The 22,926-nt window shown below is 37.0% G+C and overlaps 1 protein-coding gene across 3 annotated transcripts in view; it reads right to left on the bottom strand.

Moving 5' to 3' along the window:
* GPC3 (glypican 3) overlaps positions 1-22,926 on the bottom strand; it is a 453,743-nt gene that overhangs the window by 289,125 nt on the left and 141,692 nt on the right. The window lies entirely within an intron of this gene.

The raw sequence follows: 22,926 nt of genomic DNA, 5'->3' as shown, positions 1-22,926 counted from the left end.
AAAAAAAAAAAAAAACTAAAATAGAAAGATAAAAAATGTTCAAATAACCCAAAGGAAACAAATGAGAAAAAGAATGAGAAACAGAAGGGAAAAAACAGAAAACAATAAATTGATAGAGTTAGGTCTAAATATATCAATAATGAATTAAGTGTAATTGTATAATAACCCAATTAAAAGACAGAGATTGTAAACTAAGCTGTCTAGAAGAGATCCATTTCAGATATGATGATATAGCTACATTAAAAAGTAAAAGAATGGAGAATAATGTTAGCAAAATGGCAGAGTAAGGCCTTCTGAAAATTTGTTCCTCCATAAAAGCAATAAAAAAAAACCTGGCAAAAAATGTGAGAATCAAAATTATGGAAATTAACCAAAGGCTTGGAACAACCTGGAGGAGAGCATTTACTTTTTTTAAATGGCTAAATCTTGGTGAGAGCAGTGAACTTTAAGAAATTTATAATTGTCTAGATCTAGCTCCTGCTCTCCAGCTCTGCAGAAGTCTTGAAAAGTAACAGCTTGAATTCCTAAAGGAGCAAAATGGAACTTAAGATCTCTCAAAGTCTCATTCCTGAAGAATTGTCACGAATTGACATTTCTGGAGGTTCCCTGGAAGACCCAAAATAAAGGCTCTCTTTATTTGACCTGATTTGAAGTATACCCAGTATTAAAAGCATTTTCCCTGTGTGGGGTGGGATGCGGTATTTTTCAAAGAAAATAACTGACAAGTGTTTTAAGTTTGTGACTGCCTGAGGTAATAGATAACAACTATAGCAAAAACGAGACCACATGGAAAGCCTAGTAGGAAAAGCTGGGGAATTCATATCCATAAAGGCTTTGAAAATATTGTATATATTCCTGGGAATACAGATGGTATTGCACTTACGTCAGACTGTGCTCATGCTCAAGAAAGACCTTGGAAGGCACGAAGATCTCACTTATGGTTGATTCTGAGGCTCTGCGTAAGCAAGAAATGATGGTTCAGGCTCAGTTGTCAACTTCCTGACTGAGTGTTGAAGTCATGGTCCAACACACACAGTATCACAGCAGAGACTGGAAATTTTCATTGCTCCAGGCATTTATGGAAATCTCAGTCCAATCATTAGCTGGACGCTAAGCTAACAAAACAGAAACTTCCATGGCCACATACAGCGAAGAATACAGACTTTAGAAAATTAATTCATAAAACTCACTAAACAAACAAACAAATACATATAAAAGAAGTAGAAAACCAACAAACATTGGAAAGGGGGTAGAATCTGATTTCCAGAGTTCTCACATTGTATTATTCAAAGTGTTTGGTTCTTAACAAAAATAATAACGACACGCAAAGAAATAAGAAATTGTGGCCCATAAACTAGGGAAAGAAAGCAATCAATAGAAACATACTGAGGGGATGGAAAAAAGATGGCGGCGAAGTAGAGAGACGTGGAGTGCATCCCTCTCCACAGATGCATTGGGAATGCACGGAAGGACACAGTCATTCCCACAGAGAACCAGCTGAACACCAGCAGATGGCCTCGGACACCAGAAAGGACTGCGGGGAGCCCGACATAGCTGGTAAGGAGGCATCTACAACGGCTCAAAGAGGGTGAAGCTGTGGAGCTGTGGCAGACGGGAGGGAGTGAGAAACATACGGAGGGTCCGCAGTGCAGCTCAGCGTTCCTGGACCGAGACATCGATCTGCGGCTGAACGGAGGGTCCAGGAGCGGGAGCGTGGGAACCGGAGAGCTGGTTCAGGGTGAGAAACATTGTTGCCGGTAGGGTGACGGACCGAGAGGACAGGAGGGAGGAGGTCCGCGGTGAGGAGTGCCCATCCCTGAGAGCTGCCCGGCCATGATGGTGGCTGGAGGCTGCAGGCGCACGGGGGGGGGGGGGGAAGGGGGGGAGGAGCCGCACGTGTAGCCTCTCCCTCTCTTTCCCCGCCTCTGCAACAGGCAGTGGAGAGAAGCTCTGCGGGCCACCTAAGGCGCTCAGGAATAACAAGCACCCTCAGGCACTCAGGCGGGGCTAGATTAAAACCCCTTGCAAGGCCAGCAGCAGGGAGGCTGCCAAGAGAAAAAAAAAACAGCAACAACAACAACAACAACAACAACAAAACCCGAGAGAGGCCCAACTCTAAGACTTTCTGTGTACGCCTGAGCCACCCGCGGCGTCTCTGCAACAGGCACCTCCAAGCCCGACTGAAACAACAGTGCACCACTGCTCACTCACTCCCAGGAGAAGGAGCCACTACTGTACCCTCTCCCTCCCCACACACCGAGGCTTACAGACGAACAATAAAGGAACCTCTGCTGGTCACAGAATAATGCAAAAAAACCCAAGGCAAGGAGAAGGACACTTAGAGCTGAGACGCTAAGGAAACAGAAATAGTAGTATCAATACCTATTGAACTGGTCCATTCTGGGATCAGTTCTGGATTTTTTTTTTCTTTTTCTCTCTCTTTTGTTTTTTTCTTTATTAAATACGATCTTAGCCCTAAGGGATCTACAAGTTTTATAACATGATTTTTTAATGATTTTTTTTATTCTTTTTTTTTTTTTTTGCCTTTTTATATACTTCTATATCTAGCTAAGTTTTTGGTAGTACGGACAATATATCTCTCATACGTTCCTTTCATCCCTTTCTTTTATACATTTCTATTCCTTTCTTTTTATTTGCATATTTCCAACCACAGTATGCTCTTCTGTTCCCCTTTCTTCCAGCCATTTTAAGTTTATTTTATCTTAACATACTTATAAGCAACACTATTAGTCTGCTCAGACTCCTTGCTCTATTCTCCAGAGGATGCACTACCTTAGTATTTAATATTAGGCTTTTGTCTTTATCTTAGTTCTTAGTACAGTTGTCTAATTACATTCTGAGAACCTCCATTCTCTCTGGTGGTACTCTGGCTCTTTTCTATATTTGATCCTAGCTTACAAAATCTCCCTGGATTAGTTTGTATGTGTAAGGTGTTATATGTTTGTTTGTTTGCTTTTGCTTTTGTCTCTGATTTGTTCTGTTTCAGTTGTCAATTTCTGCTGGGTTTCTCTTTGAATACCTGATAGCACACTGGGGTTCGGTCAGGTCTTTCTAGAGCCTTATGTCCTAACGGATTCAGTAATTGTGTGTCTTATACATGTATGTATTTCCTAGACTTAATATTCGTTTAATTCAATACTTGGACATTAGTCTGAGGCTTGGACAGTCTTCTATAAACACCTCTATCGCCAGGACAAGCAACCTCAAAAGTTTGGACAACCATGAGGAAACAAAGAAACACCATGCAGGCAAAGGAGCAGGAAAAAACCCCACAAGACCAAATAAATGAGGAGGAAATAGGAAAGATGCCTGAAAAAGAATTTAGAGTAATGATAGTAAAAATGATACAAAATCTCGATTACAAAATAAAGTACAAGAAACAGTTCATAAGAACTCAGAAAAACAAACAGCAATGGATAACAAAATAACTGAAATTAAAAATACTCTAGATGCTATAACCAGCAGAATGACGGAGGCAGAAGAACGAATAAGTGAGTTGGAAGATAGAATGGGGGAAATAAACGCCACAGAGCAGGAAAAAGAAAAAAGAATAAAAAGATTAGAAGACAGTCTCAGAGACCTCAGTGATAACACTAAGCGTACCAACATTCGAATTATAGGCATCCCAGAAGAAGAAGAAAACAAGAAAGGGTCTGAGAAAATATTTGAAGAGGTTCTAGTGGAAAACTTCCCCAACATGGGAAAGGAAATAATTCACCAAGTCCAAGAAGCACAGAGGGACCCATACAGAATAAACCCAAGGAGAAATACACCAAGACACATATTAATCAAACTAACGACAATTAAACACAAAGAAAAAATATTAAAAGCAGCAAGAGAAAAGCAACAAACAACATATAAGGGAAAACCCATAAGGATAACAGCTGACCTTTCTACAGAAACTCTGCAGGCCAGAAGGGAATGGCAGGATATACTGAAAATCCTGAAAGAGAGAAATCTACAGCCAAGAATACTCTACCCAGCAAGAATCTCATTCAGATTTGAGAGAGAAATCGAAAGCTTTCCAGACAAGCAAAAGTGAAGAGAATTCAGCACCACCAAACCAGCCTTACAACAAGTGCTAAAGGAACTTCTCTAAGTAGGAAACACAAGAAAAGGAAAACACCTACAAATACAAACCCAAACCAATTAAGAAAATGGTAATTGGAACACACATGTCAATAATCACTTTAAATGTAAATGGATTAAATGCTCCAACCAAAAGACACAGACTGGCTGAATGGATACAAAAACAAGACCCTTTTATATGCTGCCTACAAGAAACCCACATCAGACCAAGGGACACATATAGACTGAAAGTCAAGGGATGGAAAAAGAAATTCCATGCAAATGGAAGGCAAAAGAAAGCTGGAGTAGCAATACTCATATCAGACAAATTAGACTTTAAAGTAAAGACCATTAAAAGAGACAAGGAAGGACACTACATAATGATCAAGGGATCCATCCAAGAAGAACACATCACAATGGTAAATATCTATGCCCCCAATATAGAAGCACCTCAATACATAAGGCAAATGCTAACAGCTATAAAAGGGGACATCTACAGGAACACAATAATAGTGGGAGACTTGAACACCCCACTTACATCAATGGACAGATCATCCAAACAGAAAATAAATAAAGACACACAAGCTTTAAATGACACATTAGACCATCTCGACTTAAATGATATTTATAGGACATTCCATCCAAAAACGACAGAATACACTTTCTTCTCAAGTGCACACGGAACATTTTCCAGGATAGATCACATCTTGGGTCACAAATCAAACCTCGGCAAATTCAAGAAAATTGAAGTCATATCAAGCATCTTCTCAGACCACAACGCCATGAGAATAGATATCAATTACAGGAAAAAAGCTGCAAAAAATACAAACATATGGAGGCTAAACAATATGCTATTAAACAATCAAGGAATCACTAAAGAAATCAAAGAGGAAATCAAAAAATATCTAGAAACAAATGACGATGAAAACACAACAACCCAAAACCTATGGGACGCAGCAAAAGCAGTTCTAAGAGGGAAGTTTATAGCAATACAGTCCTACCTTAAGAAACAAGAAAATTATCGAATAAACAACCTAACCTTACATCTAAAACAACTAGAGAAAGAAGAACAAAGAAACCCCAAAGTGAGCAGAAAGAAAGAAATCATAAAGATCAGAGCAGAAATAAATGAAAAAGAAAGGAAAGAAACCATAAGAAAAGTAAATAAAACTAAAAGCTGGTTCTTTGAGAAGATTAACAAAATTGATAAACCATTAGCAAGACTCATCAAGAAAAAAAGGGAGATGCAAATCAACAGAATTAGAAATGAAAAAGGAGAAGTAACAACGGACACCTCAGAAATACAAAACATCATGAGAGACTACTACAAGCAACTATATGCCAATCAATTGGATAACCTGGAAGAAATGGATACATTCTTAGAAAAATACAATCTTCCAAGACTGAACCAGGAAGAAATAGAAACCATGAACAGACCAATCACAAGTACAGAAATTGAGGCAGTCATTAAAAATCTCCCAACACACAAAAGCCCAGGACCAGATGGGTTCACAGGCGAATTCTATCAAACATTTCGAGAAGAGCTAACACCTATCCTTCTCAAACTCTTCCAAAATATTGCAGAAGGCAGAACACTCCCAAACTCATTCTACGAGGCCACCATCACCCTGATACCAAAAACAGGCAAAGATGTCACAAAAAAAGAAAACTACAGACCAATATCACTGATGAATATAGATGCAAATATCCTCAACAAAATACTGGCTAACAGACTCCAACAGCACATTAAAAAAATCATACACCATGATCAAGTGGGGTTTATCCCTGGGATGCAAGGATTCTTCAATATACACAAATCAATCAACGTGATACATCATATCAACAACTTGAAGGATAAAAACCATATGATCATTTCAATAGATGCAGAAAAAGCTTTTGACAAAGTTCAACATCCATTTATGATAAAAGCTCTCCAGAAAATGGGCATAGAAGGAAATTACCTCAACATAATCAAAGCCATATATGACAAACCAAAAGCCAACATCATTCTCAATGGAGAAAAACTGGAAGAATTCCCTCTAAGAACAGGAACAAGACAAGGGTGTCCACTCTCACCACTATTATTCAACATAGTTTTGGAAGTTTTAGCCACAGCAATCAGAGAAGAAAAAGAAATAAAAGGAATCCACATTGGAAAAGAAGAAGTAAAATTGTCGCTCTTTGCAGATGACATGATATTATATATAGAAAATCCTAAAGACTCTACCAGAAAACTGCTCGCACTAACTGATGAGTTTAGTAAAGTAGCAGGATACAAAATTAATGCGCAGAAATCTCTTGCATTCCTATACACTAACAACAGAAGAGCAGAAAGAGAAATTAAGGAAACTCTCCCATTCACCATTGCAACCAAAAGAATAAAATACCTAGGAAGAAACCTGCCTAAGGAGGCAAAAGATCTGTATGCAGAAAACTTTAAGACATTGATGAAAGAAATCAAAGATGACACAAACAGATGGAGGGACATACCATGTTCCTGGATTGGAAGAATCAACATCGTGAAAATGTCTGTACTACCCAAAGCAATTTACAGATTCAATGCAATCCCGATCAAATTACCAATGGCATTTTTCACAGAACTAGAGCAAGAAATCTTACGATATGTATGGAACCACAAAAGACCCCGAATAGCCAAAGCAATCTTGAGAAGGAAAAATGGAGTTGGTGGAATCAGGCTTCCTGACTTCAAACTCTACTACAAGGCCATAGTGATCAAGACAGTATGGTACTGGCACAAAAATAGAAAGGAAGATCAATGGAATAGAATAGAGAACTCAGAAGTGAGCCCAAACACATATGGGCACCTTATCTTTGACAAAGGAGGCACGAATATACAATGGAAAAAAGACAGCCTCTTCAATAAGTGGTGCTGGGAAAATTGGACAGCAACATGTAAAAGAATGAAATTAGAATACTTCCTAACACCATACACAAAAAGAAACTCCAAATGGATTAAAGACCTCAGTGTAAGGCCAGACATTATAAAACTTCTCGAGGAAAACATAGGCAGAACACTCTATGACATCCATCAAAGCAAGATCCTTTTTGACCCACCTCCTAGAATTATGGAAATAAAATCAAGAAGAAACAAATGGGACCTCATGAAACTTAAAAGCTTTTGCACAGTGAAAGAAACCATAAACAAGACTAAAAGGCAACCCTCAGAGTGGGAAAAAATAATTGCCTATGAAACAACGGACAAAGGATTAACCTCCAAAATATACAAGCAGCTCATGAAGCTTAATACTAAAAAAGCAAATAACCCAATCCACAAATGGGCAGAAGACCTAAATACACATTTCTCCAAAGAAGACATACAGATGGCCAACACACACATGAAAAGATGCTCAACATCACTAATCATCAGAGAAATGCAAGTCAAAGCCACAATGAGGGATCACCTCACACCAGTCAGAATGGCCATCATCACAAAATCTGGAAACCACAAACGCTGGAGAGGGTGTGGAGAAAAGGGAACTCTCCTGCACTGTTGATGGGAATGTAAGTTGGCACACCACTATGGAAAACGATTTGGAGGTTCCTTAAAAAACTACAAATAGAACTACCATATGATCCAGTCATCCCACTCCTGGGCATATACCCAAAGAAAACCATAATCCCAAAGAAACTTGTACCATAATGTTTATTGCAGCACTCTTTACAATAGCCAGGACATGGAAGCAACCTAAATGCCCATCAACAAATGAATGGATAAAGAAGATGTGGCATATATATACAATGGAATATTACTCAGCTATAAAAAGGGATGAGTTGGAGCTATATGTCATGAGGTGGATAGACCTACAGTCTGTCATACAGAGTGAAGTAAGTCAGAAAGAGAAGGACAAATATTGTATGCTAACTCACATATACGGAATCTAAAAATGGTACTGATGAACTCAGTGATAAGAACAAGGATGCAGATACAGAGAATGGACTGGAGAACTCGAGGTATGGGAGGGGGTGGGGGGTGAAGGGGAAACTGAGACAAAGCGAGAGAGTAGCACAGACATATATATACTACCAACTGTAAAATAGTCAGTGGGAAGTTGTTGTGTAACAAAGGGAGTCCAACTCGAGGATGGAAGATGCCTTAGAAGACTGGGGTGGGGAGGGTGGGGGGGACTCGAGGGGGGGGAGTCAAGGAAGGGAGGGAATACGGGGATATGTGTATAAAAACAGATGATTGAACCTGGTGTACCCCCCCCCCAAAAAAAAAAAGAAACATACTGAGGAAGCATAGTCACTGGACTTACCGGACAAAGATTTAGAATCAGTTATTTTAAATATGTTCATTTGGGAAAACATTAGGCAGACCATTCTATTACATAAACCATAGCAAGATCCTTTTTTGACCCACCTCCTAGAATAATGGAAATAGAAACAAAAATAAACAAATGGGACCTCATGAAATTTAAAAAGTTTTGAACAGCAAAGGAAACCATAAATAAAACAAAAAGACAATCCTCAGAATGGGAGAAAATATTTGTAAATGAAGCAACTGACAAAGGATTAATCTCCAAAATACACAAGCAGCTCATGCAGCTCCATATCAAAAGAAGAAACAACCCAATCCACAAATGGGCAGAAGACCTAAATAGACATTTCTCCAAAGAAGACATACAGATGGCCAGCAAACACATGAAAAGATGCTCAACATCACTAATCATTAGAGAAATGCAAGTCAAAGCCACAATGAGGTGTCACCTCACACCAGGCAGAATGGCCATCATCAAAAAATCTAGAAACAATAAATGCTGGAGAGGGTGTGGAGAAAAGAGAACCCTCCTGCACTGTTGGTGGGAATGTAAATTGATATAGCCATTATGGAGAACAGTTTGGAGGTTCCTCAAAAAACTAAAAATAGAACTGCCATATGACCCAACAATCCCACTACTGGGCATATACCCAGAAAAAAGCCATAATCCAAAAAGAAACATGTACCACAATGTTCACTGCAGCATTATTTACAATAGCCAGGACATGGAAGCAACCTAAAAGTCCATTGACAGATGAATGGATAAAGAAGATGTGGCACATATATACAATGGAATATTACTCAGCCATAAAAAGGAATGAAATTGAGCTATCTGTAGCGAGGTGGATGGACATAGAATCTGTCATACAGAGTGAAGTAAATCAGAAAGTGAAACAAATACCATATGCTAATGCATATATATGGAATCTAGACAAATGGTACTGATGAACCTAGTGGCAGGGTAGCAAAAGAGATGCAGATGTAGAGAATGGACTTGAGGACACCAGGGGGAAGGGAAGTTGGGACGTAGTGAGAGAGTAGCATTGACATATACACACTACCAAATGTAAAATAGATGGCTAGTGGGAAGCTATTACAAAGCACAGGGAGATCAGCTTGATGCTTTGTGAAGACCTAAAGGGTGGGACAGGGAGGTTGGCAGGTAGGCTCAAGAGCGGGGGGATATGGGGATATATGTATACATATAGCTGATTCACTTTGTTGTACAACAGAAACTAACACAATACTGTAAAGCAATTATACTCCAATAAAGATTGAAAAATAAATAAATATATACATACATACATTCAAAGAGTTAAAAGAAACTGTCTCTAAAGAAATAAAGGAATACATGAGAATTATTGTCTCACCATAAAGAGAATATTAATAAAGAGATAGAAACTGTTAAAAAAACTAACTAGAAACTCTGGAGTTAAAAAAAATAAAATAATTAAAATGAAAAATTCACTAGAGTGGCTCAAGAGCAGACTTGAGCAGGCAAAAGAATGAGTGAACTTGAAGGCACATCTATGGAGATTATTTATTTGGAGAACAGAAAGAAAAAAAGAATGTAAATAAAATGAACAGAGCCTCAGTGACGTGTGGGACACCATCAAATAAAACAACAGACACAAAATGGGTGTCACAGAAGGAAAAAGAGAAAGGGTCAGAAAGAATATTTGAAGAAATATTGGCCAAAAATTTCCCCAAGTTGATTGAAAACATCAGTCTACACATCCAAGAAACTCAACAAACTCTAATTAGAAAAACTCAGAGAGATCCACACTTAGAGACATCATAATCAAACTTTCAAAAGATAAATACAAAGAGATAACCTTGAAAGCAGCAGGAAAGAACTGACTCATTTACATGAACAAATTGGAATCATGAACAAACTGGCAGCTGATTTCTAATCAGAAACCACGGAGGCTGGAAGGCACTGGATTAACATATTCAAAGTGCTGGAAGAAAAAAAAACTAAAAAACCAAGAATTCTATATCCAGCAAAACTATCTTTCAAATAAAGGAGAAATTGGGAGGAACTGCTTAATGGCTACAGGGTTTTCTTTTGAGGTGATGAAAATGTTTTGAAAGTAGATAGATATGGTGGTTGTACAACATTGTTAATGTACTAATTGTCACTAAATTGTTCACTTTAAAATAGTTAATTTTATGGTATGTGAATTTCACCTCGATTTAAAAAATAAAGGATAAATTTAAAACATTCCTAGATAAAGAAAAACTAAAAGAATTTGTCACTAACAGACTTGTACTACAAGAAATACTAATCCTGCAGCTAAAATGAAAAGACATAGACAGTGACTCCAATCTACATGAAGAAACAAAGAGCATGAGTAAAGGTAACTCCAAAGGTAAATATAGAGGAGTATAAATGTAACTTTTGTTTATAATTCCTTTTTCCTCCTACTTGATTTTAAAACAATGACATAGAGCAAATATTATAAGTCTGTGTTTATGGAAATGATATATAAATATATAATTTATGAAAATAATAGCATAAAGAAGAGGGAGGAACAGATCAAATTTTTGTATATTACTTTAAGTTGGTATTAACCTGAACTAGATTGCCATAAATTAAAAAATTAATTCTGTGATGACGTATATGAGAAAAGAATCTGAAAAAGAATGAATACATGTATATGTATAACTGAACCACTTTACTGTACACCTGAAACTAACACAATATTGTAAATCAACCATTTTTCAATAAAATTTTAAAAAATAAACAAATAAAATAAAATAAAAAGGCTTTTGCTTGGATACTGAAAAAAGAAACGAAATATCCAAAATAGGCAAATCTATAGAGACAGAAAGTAGATTAGTAGTTGCCTAGGACTAGAGGGAATGGCAGCATTGGAGGTCATGGCTAGGAGGTGCAGGATATCTTTTGGGGTAATGAAAACACTCTAAAATTGATTGCTATGGATGCACAACTCTGTGAATATACTAAAAGCCTCTGGATTGTACACTTTAAATGGGTGAATTTTGTAGTATATAAATAATATCTCCCTAAAGCTGTTAAGAAAAAAGCCAAAAAAAGAAAAAAGAAGTTACTAGGACAAGAACTATGAAAATAACAGAAAAATATATAGCAAAAGAAGTGACAAGGGAATTAAAATGGCATAGAATTAAAACAAAAGATGTCAGAAATGGAAGAATAGTGGAACAAGAAAAGACATAAGACATAGAAAACAAACAGTAAAATGACAGATGTAAATTCTACCTTATTAGCAATCACAAAAAAAGGAAATTTATTACACTCTCTAAAAGGCAGAGATTGGCAGAATAGATATAAAAACATAATCTAATTACATGTTTTCTATGAGACACACTTTAGATTAAAAAACACAAATATTTTCAAAGTAAATGTATGGAAAAAATACACACACACACACACACACACATATATATATATACCATGAAAACAGTAATCAAAAGAGAGCTGGAGTGGCTACACTAATACTAGTGTTATACTAGTAACAATATCAAAAAATTGTTACTAGACACAAAGGACATTTCATAAAGGCAAAGGGTTAATTCATCAAGAAGATATAACAATTATAAACATATCTGAATCTAATAACAGAACCCCAAAATACATGAAGCAAAAGCTGACAGAATTAAAGAAATAGACGATTCAACAATAATAGTTGAAGACTTCAATACCCCACTTTCAATAACGTATAGCACAACTAGACAGAAGATCAGCAGAGAAACAGAAGACACGAACAACACTATAAACCAACTAGAGCTAACAAACATTTATACAATGCTCCCTTCAAAAACAGTAGAGTACATATTCTTCTCAAGTGTGCATAGAACATTCTTCAGGATAGACCACAAATCTAAAACAATTTTAAATAAATTTAAAAGCTTGAAATGATACAAAGGATGTTCTGACCATAATGAAATTACAAACTATAACAAAAGTAAATTTGAGAAACTCACAAATTTGTGAAATTAAAAGCAAAATGATAGAAAACAATTTACCATCAAACACTAATGAAAAGAAAATTGGAGTGCCTATATTAAAATCAGAAAATGTAGACTATAGAGCAAAAAGAATTAGCAGGGATACCACATTACATAATGACAAAAGGGTCACTCCACCAAGAAAGCATACCAACTATAAACGTGCATATACCTAAAAAAGGGGCTTCAAAATACATGAAGACTCAATATAGTAAAGATGTCATTTCTCCCCAAATTGCTCTGTAGATTTAACATGATTCCAACCAAAATCCCTGCAAGATTTTCTCTGCACATACAGACAAGCTGATCCAAAAATTCCTATGGAAATCCAAAAGATCCAGAATAACCAAAACAATTTTGAAATAGAAAAATAAAATTAAAGGAATTAAAGCACATAATTTTAAGTCTTACTATAAAGCTCCAATACTATAGACAGTAGACAAGATAGTATTGATATAGACCCATGGAACAGAACTGAGTCCAGAAATAGATTCACACAAATATGACCAACTGAGTTTTCATAAAGGTTAAAAGGCAATTCAACGGAGCAAAAACAGTCTTTTCCACAATGTTGGAAAAATTAGACACATGTATGGAAAAATAATGAACCTCTCCTTAAAATTATGTCTTATGCAGAGATTAACTCAAAATTGATTATAGATCTAAATGAAAATTGTAAAACTATAAAATTTTTAGAAGAGAACACGGAAGAAATTTTTTTGACCTGGTGTTGGGCAAAGAGTCCTTTTACATGACACCAAAAGCATAATCTATTACAGAAAAAAATGATCACTTAGAGTGATTCATCACAAGTAAAACTTTTGCTTTGAGAGACTTATTTTTTATTTATTTTTTATTTTTTTATTAATTTTTATTGGAGTAGGGTTGCTTTACAACGTTGTGTTAGCCTCCACTGCACAACACAATGAATCAGCCACATACATACAGATATCCCCTCCCTTTTGGACTTCCCTCTCATTTAGGTTACCACAGTGCATTAGGTAGAGTTCCCTGTGCTATACGGTATCTTCCCATCAGTTGTCTATTTTATATGTAGTATCAATAACATACATGTGTCAATCCCAGTCTCCCAATTCCTCCCATCCCAGTTCTTTCCCCCTTGGTATCCACACATTTGTTCTCTACATCTGTGTCTCTTTTTCTGCTTTGCAACTAAGATAATCTATACCATTTTTCTAGATTCCACATATATGTGTTATTATATAATATTTGCTTTTCCCTTTCTGACTTACTTCTCTCTGTATGACACTCTCTAGGTCCATCCACGTCTCTACAAATGCCCCAATTTCATTCCTTTTTATGGCTGAGTAATATCTCATTGTATATATATGTGCCACATCTTTATCCATTCAATCTGTCAATGGACTTTTAGGTTGCTTCCATGTCCTGACTATTGTAAATAGTGCTGCAATGAACATCAGGGTACATCCTTTCGAATTATGGTTTTCTCAGGATATATGCCTAGGAGTGGGATTGCTGGGTCATATGGTAGTTTTATTTTTAGTTTTTTAAGGAACCTCCATATTGTTCTAGATAATGGCTGTATCAATTTACATTCCCACCAACAGTACAGGAGGGTTCCCTTTTCTCCACACCCTCTCCAGCATTTATTGTTTGTAGATTTTTTGATGATGGCCATTCTGACCAGTGTGAGGTGATATCTCATTGTAGTTTTGATTTGTATTTCTCTAATAATTAGTGATGTTGAGCATTTTTTCATGTGTTTGCTGGTCATCTGTATGTCTTCTTTGGAGAAATGTCTATTTAGGTCTTCTGCCCATTTTTTGATTGGGTTGTCTGTTTTTTTTTTTTTTTATATTGAACTGTATGAACTGTTTGTTATATTTTGAAGATTAATCCTTTGTCATTTGCTTGGTTTGCAAATATTTCCTCCCATTCTGAGGGTTGTCTTTTCGTCTTATATATGGTTTCCTTTGCTGTGCAAAAACTTTTACGTTTAATTAGGTCCCATTTGTTTATTTTTGTTTTAATTTTCATTGTTCTAGGAGACAGCTCAAAAAAGATGTTGCTATGATTTATGTCAAAGAGTGTTCTGCCTATGTTTCCTCTAAGAGTTTTATAGTGTACGGCCTTACATTTGGGTCTTTAATCCATTTTGAGTTTATTTTTGTATATGGTGTTAGGGAGTTTCTAATTTCATTCTTTTACATGTAGCGGTCCAGTTTTCCCACTACCACTTATTGAAGAGGCTTTCTTTTCTCCATTGTGTATTTTTGCCTCCTTTGTCATAGATTAGGTGACCATAGGTGCATGGGCTTATCTCTGAGTTCTCTATTCTGTTCCATTGGTCTTCCTTTCTACTTTTGTGCCATTACTATACTGTCTTGATTACTGTAGCTTTGTAGTATAGTCTGAAGTCAGGGAGCCTGATTCCTCCAGCTCTGCTTTGAGAAAGAGACTTTTAAAGAGAACAAAAAGAGAAGCTATAGATTGGAAGAAAATATTTGCAAATCATATATTCCATAAGGGACTTGTATTTACAATATATAAAGACCTCTCATGTAATAGATCTCCAAGGCATTATCCTGAGAGAAAAAAAAAATCCCAAAAGGTTACTGTCCGATTCCCTTTATATGATGTTCTTGAGGCCATAAAATTAAAGTGATAGAAAACAGATCAGGGGTTACTACACGTTATGAGTTGAGGGAAGAATGTGACTATCAAAGGGTAACATAAGGGCATTTACTTGTGGTGATGGAACAATTTGGTATCCTGATTTTCATGATGTGTATTCAAATCTACACATGCGATAACATTTCAGAGAACAATACATGAAAAAGTACATGTAAAAATTAGTGAAATCCTAATTAAGTCTATACCTGAGTTAACAATATTATGCCAGTGTCAATTTTCTGCTTTGACAATGTACAATGGTTATGTAAAATATTATCATGGGGGCAATCTAGGGGGAGGGTACATAGGAATGCTCTGCATGATTTTTGTAATTTGTTGTAATTTGTAAACAATTTCAAAATTAAAAGTTGTATTAAAAGAACTCAACAACATGAAAAATTCTAATTTAAAAATAGGCAAAAGACTTGAACAGATACTTAGCTAAAGAGGATACATATATGACCAGTAAGCACATAAAAAGATGTACATCATTAGCTACTGCAGGAATGCAAAGTAATGTCACTGTTGAGATACCATTACACACCTACTGAAATAGCTAAAATAAATATTGCTGACATTACCAAGTGCTGACCAGGATCTGAAATGACAGCAACTCTCATCCATTGCTAGTGGGAATGCAAAATGGTACAGCTGCTCTGGAAAACCATTTGGCAGTTTCTGATAAAGTTAAGCATACACTTATCATATGACCCAGGAATCCTACATGTAGGCATTTATCCCAGAGAAATGAAAACTTATGGAAATAGACCTTATGTTAACACAAAAACCTATACTCAATTGGGTATAGCATCCTTATTTGTAATTTCTCCAAACTGGAAACAACCCAAATATCCTTCAACTTTAGAATGTAAGAACAAATTGTAATACATCCAAAGCATGGAATACCACTCAGCAATAACAAAAAAACCCCCACTATTCATACATGCAACAACTTGGATAAATCTCAAAGGCATTATGCTGAGTGAGAGAAGTCAGACTCAAAAGGCTGCAACATTGTAAGATGCCATTTATGTCACATTCTGTAAAAGGCAAAACCATACTGATAGGTCACGCCATGAGTTAGGACTGGGATGCTACAAAGGAGTAGCAAGAGGAGGTTTTTTGAACAGATGTCTGTTCTACATCCTCGTTTCACTGGTGGTCACATGAATTTATGCATGCGTTAATAATCAAAAACTGTACACTGGCAGAAACTGGCACAACTGTGTAAAGCAATTATACTCCAATAAAGACCTAAAAAAAAACCTGTACACCAAAAGAGTCTGTATGCTAATTTACTGTATGCTAAGTTTAATTAAAATTAACCTAATTATGCCAGTAATACTGTCATTTCACAATTTAGAGATTTAAAAATAAGAGCACGTATGTACATAGTGCTTACAAAGTACAGGCATTTTTCTAAGTATTTTACAAATATTACCTCATTTACTTTTCACAATAATCCTATGAGGTAAGTACTAGAATTCTCCCCATTTTACACACAGGGAAAGTGATACACATTGAGGTTAAACAATTTGTGTAAGATGACAGAGCTAGGAAGTGGTAGGGCTGGGATTAAAGCCAAGTTTCAGTCTAAGTCCAGAGTCTCTGCGGTTAACGATGAAGCTTTGCCGTATTCTATGCTATATGCTATGAGCTCTTTAGAAAATATCCTCTCCTCATTAATACTTATTAACTGGTACTTATTAACTGATACATTCTTAAGAAAGTCCTTGAGATTTAAATTCAAACAACCAACTAGTCAGAAAGAGACAAAAAGAGGAAGCAAAAGATCTACCTGTCATAATTTACAACTCACTTTTCCACCTACTGCACTGATTAACACAGGAGGCTGGTTTCTTGCTATGAATTTTTTTGGTCTCCTTGCATGAATCCATACTATACCTGCTATTTAAATATAGACACAAACGAATCTTTCTCATTCACGAAATTGCCAAAGGAAGTTTGGGTTTCTTACAGTAGCTGGAGAAGTGGAGAAGTAGGAGTTTTTGAACTTCTTTGTTGGTATTAAAATTAATTTCTAAAGGCATGTGGGACAACGGTAGTAAAAAGATTATTAATTGACGCAGTCTTGATTTCTGTTTGCTCCTACCACATTGCCTTTGCCTACATTCAGAATAGTTAATGAAAACTCACACGCCAAAGTGCTGAGCAAAGACAAAAAACAGGGAATATAAAATCTCTCCTTGGGGAAAAGAAAGAATAGATGTCATAGAAGACCATGCTTAGTTATTGTTTTTGAAATAAAATTGACCAGAAAAATTAACTAGGTAGTGCTGTTTAAATCGTACTGTCTCTTCAAGGTCTGATTGTACTTTGAGAGGAAAACAAAGCCAGATATGTTGTTTGGGGAAGGAAATGGATCCTGCCAGTTTTTATAGTTAGGATGCCTTTGGATCGTTTCCTTCTTTTATGTGTTCAAAAGAAGTCCGAAAATGAAGGGATAATTTCATGAAGTAGACAGGGAAGGAGACTGATTAGAGATTAGGAAATATATAAGAGCAAGAATGTATATAAGTTCATTGTTAAACAACCCTGGACACATTCACATTGGCATACCACAAACAGCTATACGTTCTAAGGTCACCATTTGAGAATTAAACTGCCTGTTTATATTTCAAATGCCTGACTCTGCCAGTGACTGGAAAGTCAGGATAGAAGTGCACCAGGAGCCAGGAAGGAGGAGGGAGGTTCTGATGAAAACTGCGAGGACAGCGTGATATATTTGCTACTCATTCAACTAACAGGCACTGAGCACCTGCTAAGTGCTGGGCAATGCACTAAGGGCAGGAGTTACAGATATGGCCAAGACCCAGACACCACCTGCTACCAGGAGCTCACAATCAGGTTTGGGAGATCCCAGAACACTTGGGAAAATGCTAGTGGGGCTGTATGACTGGAGTTTTCAGGGGATACGACAAAGGATGGGAGATCGTCAAGAGAGAAGTTGAAGGAATATGCAGTGAACACATACTGAAGGGCTTTGTATTCTATGCCAAGGAGTTTGACATTTTATATCTTTTGTTTAAACACAAATAATCCATGTTTGCTGCACAATATTTTCAGAATACAGAAAACAAAATGTTAAAAAAAAAACGCTGTAGATGAACTGGGGGATTGGGATTGCCATATATACATTACTAATAAGAAAAAAAATCAAATTGTACACTGTAAATACATGCAGTTATTGTATGTCAAAACAAATTAAATATACATTTGAATACCAAAAAAACCCCCTGTAATTCCACCACCCAAAGGTGCACACTGTCTTCTTGCGTCTGTGTCTGTCTTTCCCTCTTTCTAGATTGACAGATATGTCTCTCTCTTTACATCTATCGAGAGAAATATATGTACACTCACACACACACACACACATACACACACACAGGGGTTTTCCCACTTAAAAATAAATAATTTATTCATATTTTAAGTGATTTATTCATACTTTTAATGATATATTTATTCATATCATTAAATTTTCTTCAACAACACCTTTTTAATAGCTGCATAGGATTCTACCATATTGCTATTTCATAATTTTTGCTGTTTTTTTCCTGTTTTTGCATAGTAGGAGTTATTTTTGAAATGCAATCTTTTTTGCATTCCATGACAGCTGTTGTCCAGAAACACGGCAGTTTCAGGCTGCCCCAGGGTAGAGCTGCTGAAGAGAAAGGAAGAGTAAAAGATCACTGAGTGATAAATAAGGAAAGAAGTTGGGCATTTTGTGGAAAAAAAAAATGGATTCATGTAAGGTGGTTCCTACTAGAGAGAGAACAGTAAGAGAGAGGAAAGACTCTGTCCATGCTGTGGGCCCTGGTTAAGTTATTCACACACAAAAAAGCTTTATTGAACGCCTACTGAAAACATATTAACCAACCCAGACCCTGGGTCCTAAAATAACTTAACCAAGGTTTCTAATATGATTTCCTATGCAAGCTATCATCAGTCAATGGTTCACCTGATGCATCTGACCCTTGACAAAGAACTGACTGGGCATGGTAGCTAGATATCACCTACATTTCCCAAGTTCTATTTCCGTATTAAATTAAATCATCAGAAAGCCAAGTACCTGGACCATATTATCTCGGCCTCCAAAGAGATGTCTAAACTGAATTACGATTTAATATCACATTCTTACCCTTTATGTACAAGGTCAATACAGGAGTTATCCATTTCAACAGGGTTGTTGTTCCTCTGCAAAACTGTAGTTGAAGATGTCTGCTATAATATATTATCTCTCACAGAAGGGTCCATATAATAAATTTCATGATAAAATTTGTCTGGGGAAAAGAAATATACATATTTTCCTGCAGTAACAATAAAAACTATACAAGCCAATGTATTTTCCTGTTTACTTTTTGCTGCTAGGAAACAGACTATTGGATTGGCCTGTCCAAATACCTCATGGCATCCACCCTTTCTGGTTCCTTTAGTTTGTCTCCTTCGTTATTATATTTTAAAGGTCCTCTGTTTATATTGTTTAATTTTGTACACTACCTCAGATCCTTCTGAAGGTATATGGAATGAAAGGAATCTTAAATTTAGTCACTAAAAGCTTTTTGGTAACAACTGGGCCACACGCTACTAAAACGTGGCTCACTGGTTATTAAAATCTGATTGGGGCTGTGAGACGATATTTGTTAGCTGATAGTTTTGATGGTGGTGTAATTAGTCTCCATGTGATTAATGTCTTGAAATGTGCTATTCTAATTCATTTTCATAACATATAAATGTACACACGCAAGTGCTATAATATGGCATCTCAAGATGACTAAACCTCTAGAGTAATCTATAACTTCCATCTTTAATGACTATAAGTCTGAGCTGTCCTTTTCTGTACAGAAAGCACTAAAGAATGGAATGGAGCTTCCCTGGTGGCACAGTGGTTAAGAATCTGCCTGCCAGTGCAGGGGACACAGGTTCGAGCCCTGGTCCCAGGATATCCCACATGCCATGGAGCAAATAAGCCCATGTGCCACAACTACTGAGCCTGTGCTCTAGAGCCTGTGAGTCACAACTACTAAGCCTGCATTCCACAACTACTGAAGCCAGTGCACCTAGAGCCCATGCTCTGCAACAAGAGAAGCCACTGCACTGAGAAGCCCAGGCACCGCAACGAAGAGTAGCCCCTGCTCACCACAACTAGAGAAAGCCCGCACAGCAACAAAGACCCAACACAGCCTAAACAAATAAATAAGTAAAAATTTTTAAAAAAGAATGAAATGAATCCAACTCAAAATTGCATGAATGTGCTCTTCTCTCTTCTCCACCTCTGATCTGAAGAGAGATGACTTACAGTGATACCTACTTAAAACTCTTCAATGGCTCTCCACTTAAAAGGGTTTTTATCTTCAGGATAAAGTCCAACTGCTATGGTGAGATGCTCATACTAGCTTAAGGAAAAAAGGCAAATTACAGAATAATATGATCTCAATTTTATCACACATACACAAATAAAATAGACTAAAACTTGGCACTGAAATTGATAATAGGCTTAAAAATTATTCTTTTCTTAAATCAATATATTCTTATTTTTCTAAAATAAAGCAGGTGTTAGTTCTATCATCAGGAAAAGAGACTCATCCTGCTGAAAAGTTCAAATATCCACATATTTCAGAAATTAGAGATACTGGAGGCATGGTGGAGCTGGTAGAATTACTATAAGCCGCTCTCTCTAGATTGAGTACACCTGGGCTGTGAGAAGACACGTGATATCCACAAAGTGTCATAGCCAATCAATGGCAGAACTTAGAATAGACCCAGGCGCCACCAAATACAGTGCTCTAATGCCGCAACTACCTGTCTGAGCTCTGGCAAGATGCTATAGCAAGGACTAGCCTTAGGGGCCAGGCTAAGCTACAGGACTCAAAGATTTCCTCCAACTTTAAGAGTCTATGAAATACAATCTGGCAATACAGCCTCCTCTCAGGTTGCAATTCCTAGAATCAGACAAAAGAGAAACAAAAAGCATTTTTAAGGCAAAACAATTTTTAAAGACACAATCATTTTTGGACCTCTGTGACAGACATAGCTCTAGAAGGCAACGTAATTTTTTGTTAATTTCAGATTGTACACCTTGCTTGATCAAAAATAACATTTTTCCCTAAATGAAGAAAATATGGCAGATAAAGAGAGATCTTTTGGCTGGCCTCCTGACCTCTTGGTCCAGAGCTTATTACAGGATATGTTGGGAGATTGATTTTTATTCAGGGACTAGGGGTTGGCCCGAGCTTTCAAATTCCACCTCTTTCCTTCCAATAGAATGGTCTCTCCTTTTAAAAGCTTTGAGCCTCTGAGTTGGGGCTACATAAAACCTCAGTCAGATCAGTTTATTCTTTTTTTTTTAAGTGAGGGAATGGTGGTAAATCAAAGGAACATGGTAACTTTTAGACAATCGGCTCCCAATCTCTGGTCACAAGACCAATTATGGTGACCAAGAGACATCCTCCCTAATCTCCTGGCTAAACGTGGAGTCAGGTATGCAGTACAGACTTTTTGTTCTGTGGAGATAATGTAGCTTCAGGACCATACTCTTCCAGACAATAGAAACAGTAATAATGGTGACGATTGCAGGGCTTTGTCCTCTCAGCAGCAGCTCCCACAGAGGGACCAGGCCAACAGTTCTTCAGAGGACCTCTTGGCCTTGGTCTGTGCTGGGAGACAATTCTCCATGGAGCTCTTGTGTTTCTGCATATCTTGTGAACAGAAGCACTGACTGCCTTTGTTCTGGAATATCTTTTTGAGGATGTTTGTGTAGCAAACAGCCTTGGAAGACAGAGGTGGTGTCTAACTCTGCAGGGAAGAGCAGGTTTGCTTAGAAGATACAGCTGAGCGCGGTCCAGTATAATGAAGATGATGTCTCTCTCTGGAGCAAAGGGCTGGTGTACTTACTGTTCATTACAAAAGATTTGAGCTCCCTAAACTCAGGGTTCCTCTCCTGTATTTCAATCCACTGTGTGTGCAGCTATCACCTGGCTGTCTTCACATCATCTTGTGCGTACTGGGACTCAGAGGTCCGGGGCAAAAATGCTGATACTCTGGCTGTAACGAACTGTTCTTTGCCCCTGATCCACGAGTCTTGTGCCTGGGAGGATGTCTCCTGCCCACAACTCAGGTAAAAATTTGACCCATCACAGTTCTTAACAATCTATACTCCCTGACTGGACTCCTATAAAATGCATGGAAGTAATTAGAAGAAAGTATGGAACCTACAGCCTAAAAGTTAAAAGATTGCTCGTGGCTCAAGAATAGTCATCGTCACATAACAACTACATGTGTTTTTGACAACTAACTACTTTAGTTGCAGCTGAGGCCACGGGGTTACAAAACCTCATCAGTGCTTGATTTGGGGCCACAGTAATAAAAGAACAGGTTTAGATCTAACCCAACATGTCTTTAAGGCAGAAGTGGAATTGCCATATGAAGGATCTCCATGAAAGAATCAAGAAGTCCATTCACTGATCAGTTCTGCACCAGGGAGAGCTTTGGTTTAACTCTTAGCCTAAATACCAACAAGCCTTTTTTGACATTTTATTCAATTTACATAGTATCACTGTTTAAAAAATAAAATATTCAGAATAACCAATTCATTGTTGAGAGTTTCTGGAGGTTTTTTTTCCCAACTCATTATAAATCGTACAATATGCCAATGTATTCTTTTAGTGCAATTATGCAGAAGAAATACAATGCACAACTGGACCCCTTTATTCAGCAGTGGCCATGTTCCAAAAATTAACTGACAAAGATGTTACTGCCACTCCAAAAAACAAACAGTAATTCTTAAATGCCTAAAGAAAGCCAAATGGCTTTTTAGAATTACTAGATTATTGCTTTACTATTTTAAAAATTCAGTAATTACATCTTAGCTGGGGGTTTACAGTATTCAGAAT

The sequence above is a fragment of the Hippopotamus amphibius genome, chromosome X (genome assembly GCF_030028045.1).
Source record: "Hippopotamus amphibius kiboko isolate mHipAmp2 chromosome X, mHipAmp2.hap2, whole genome shotgun sequence".
Classification (NCBI taxonomy): domain Eukaryota; kingdom Metazoa; phylum Chordata; class Mammalia; order Artiodactyla; family Hippopotamidae; genus Hippopotamus; species Hippopotamus amphibius.
Note: the sequence above shows the minus strand (reverse complement) of the source record. Positions and strands in the feature narration are given on the sequence as shown.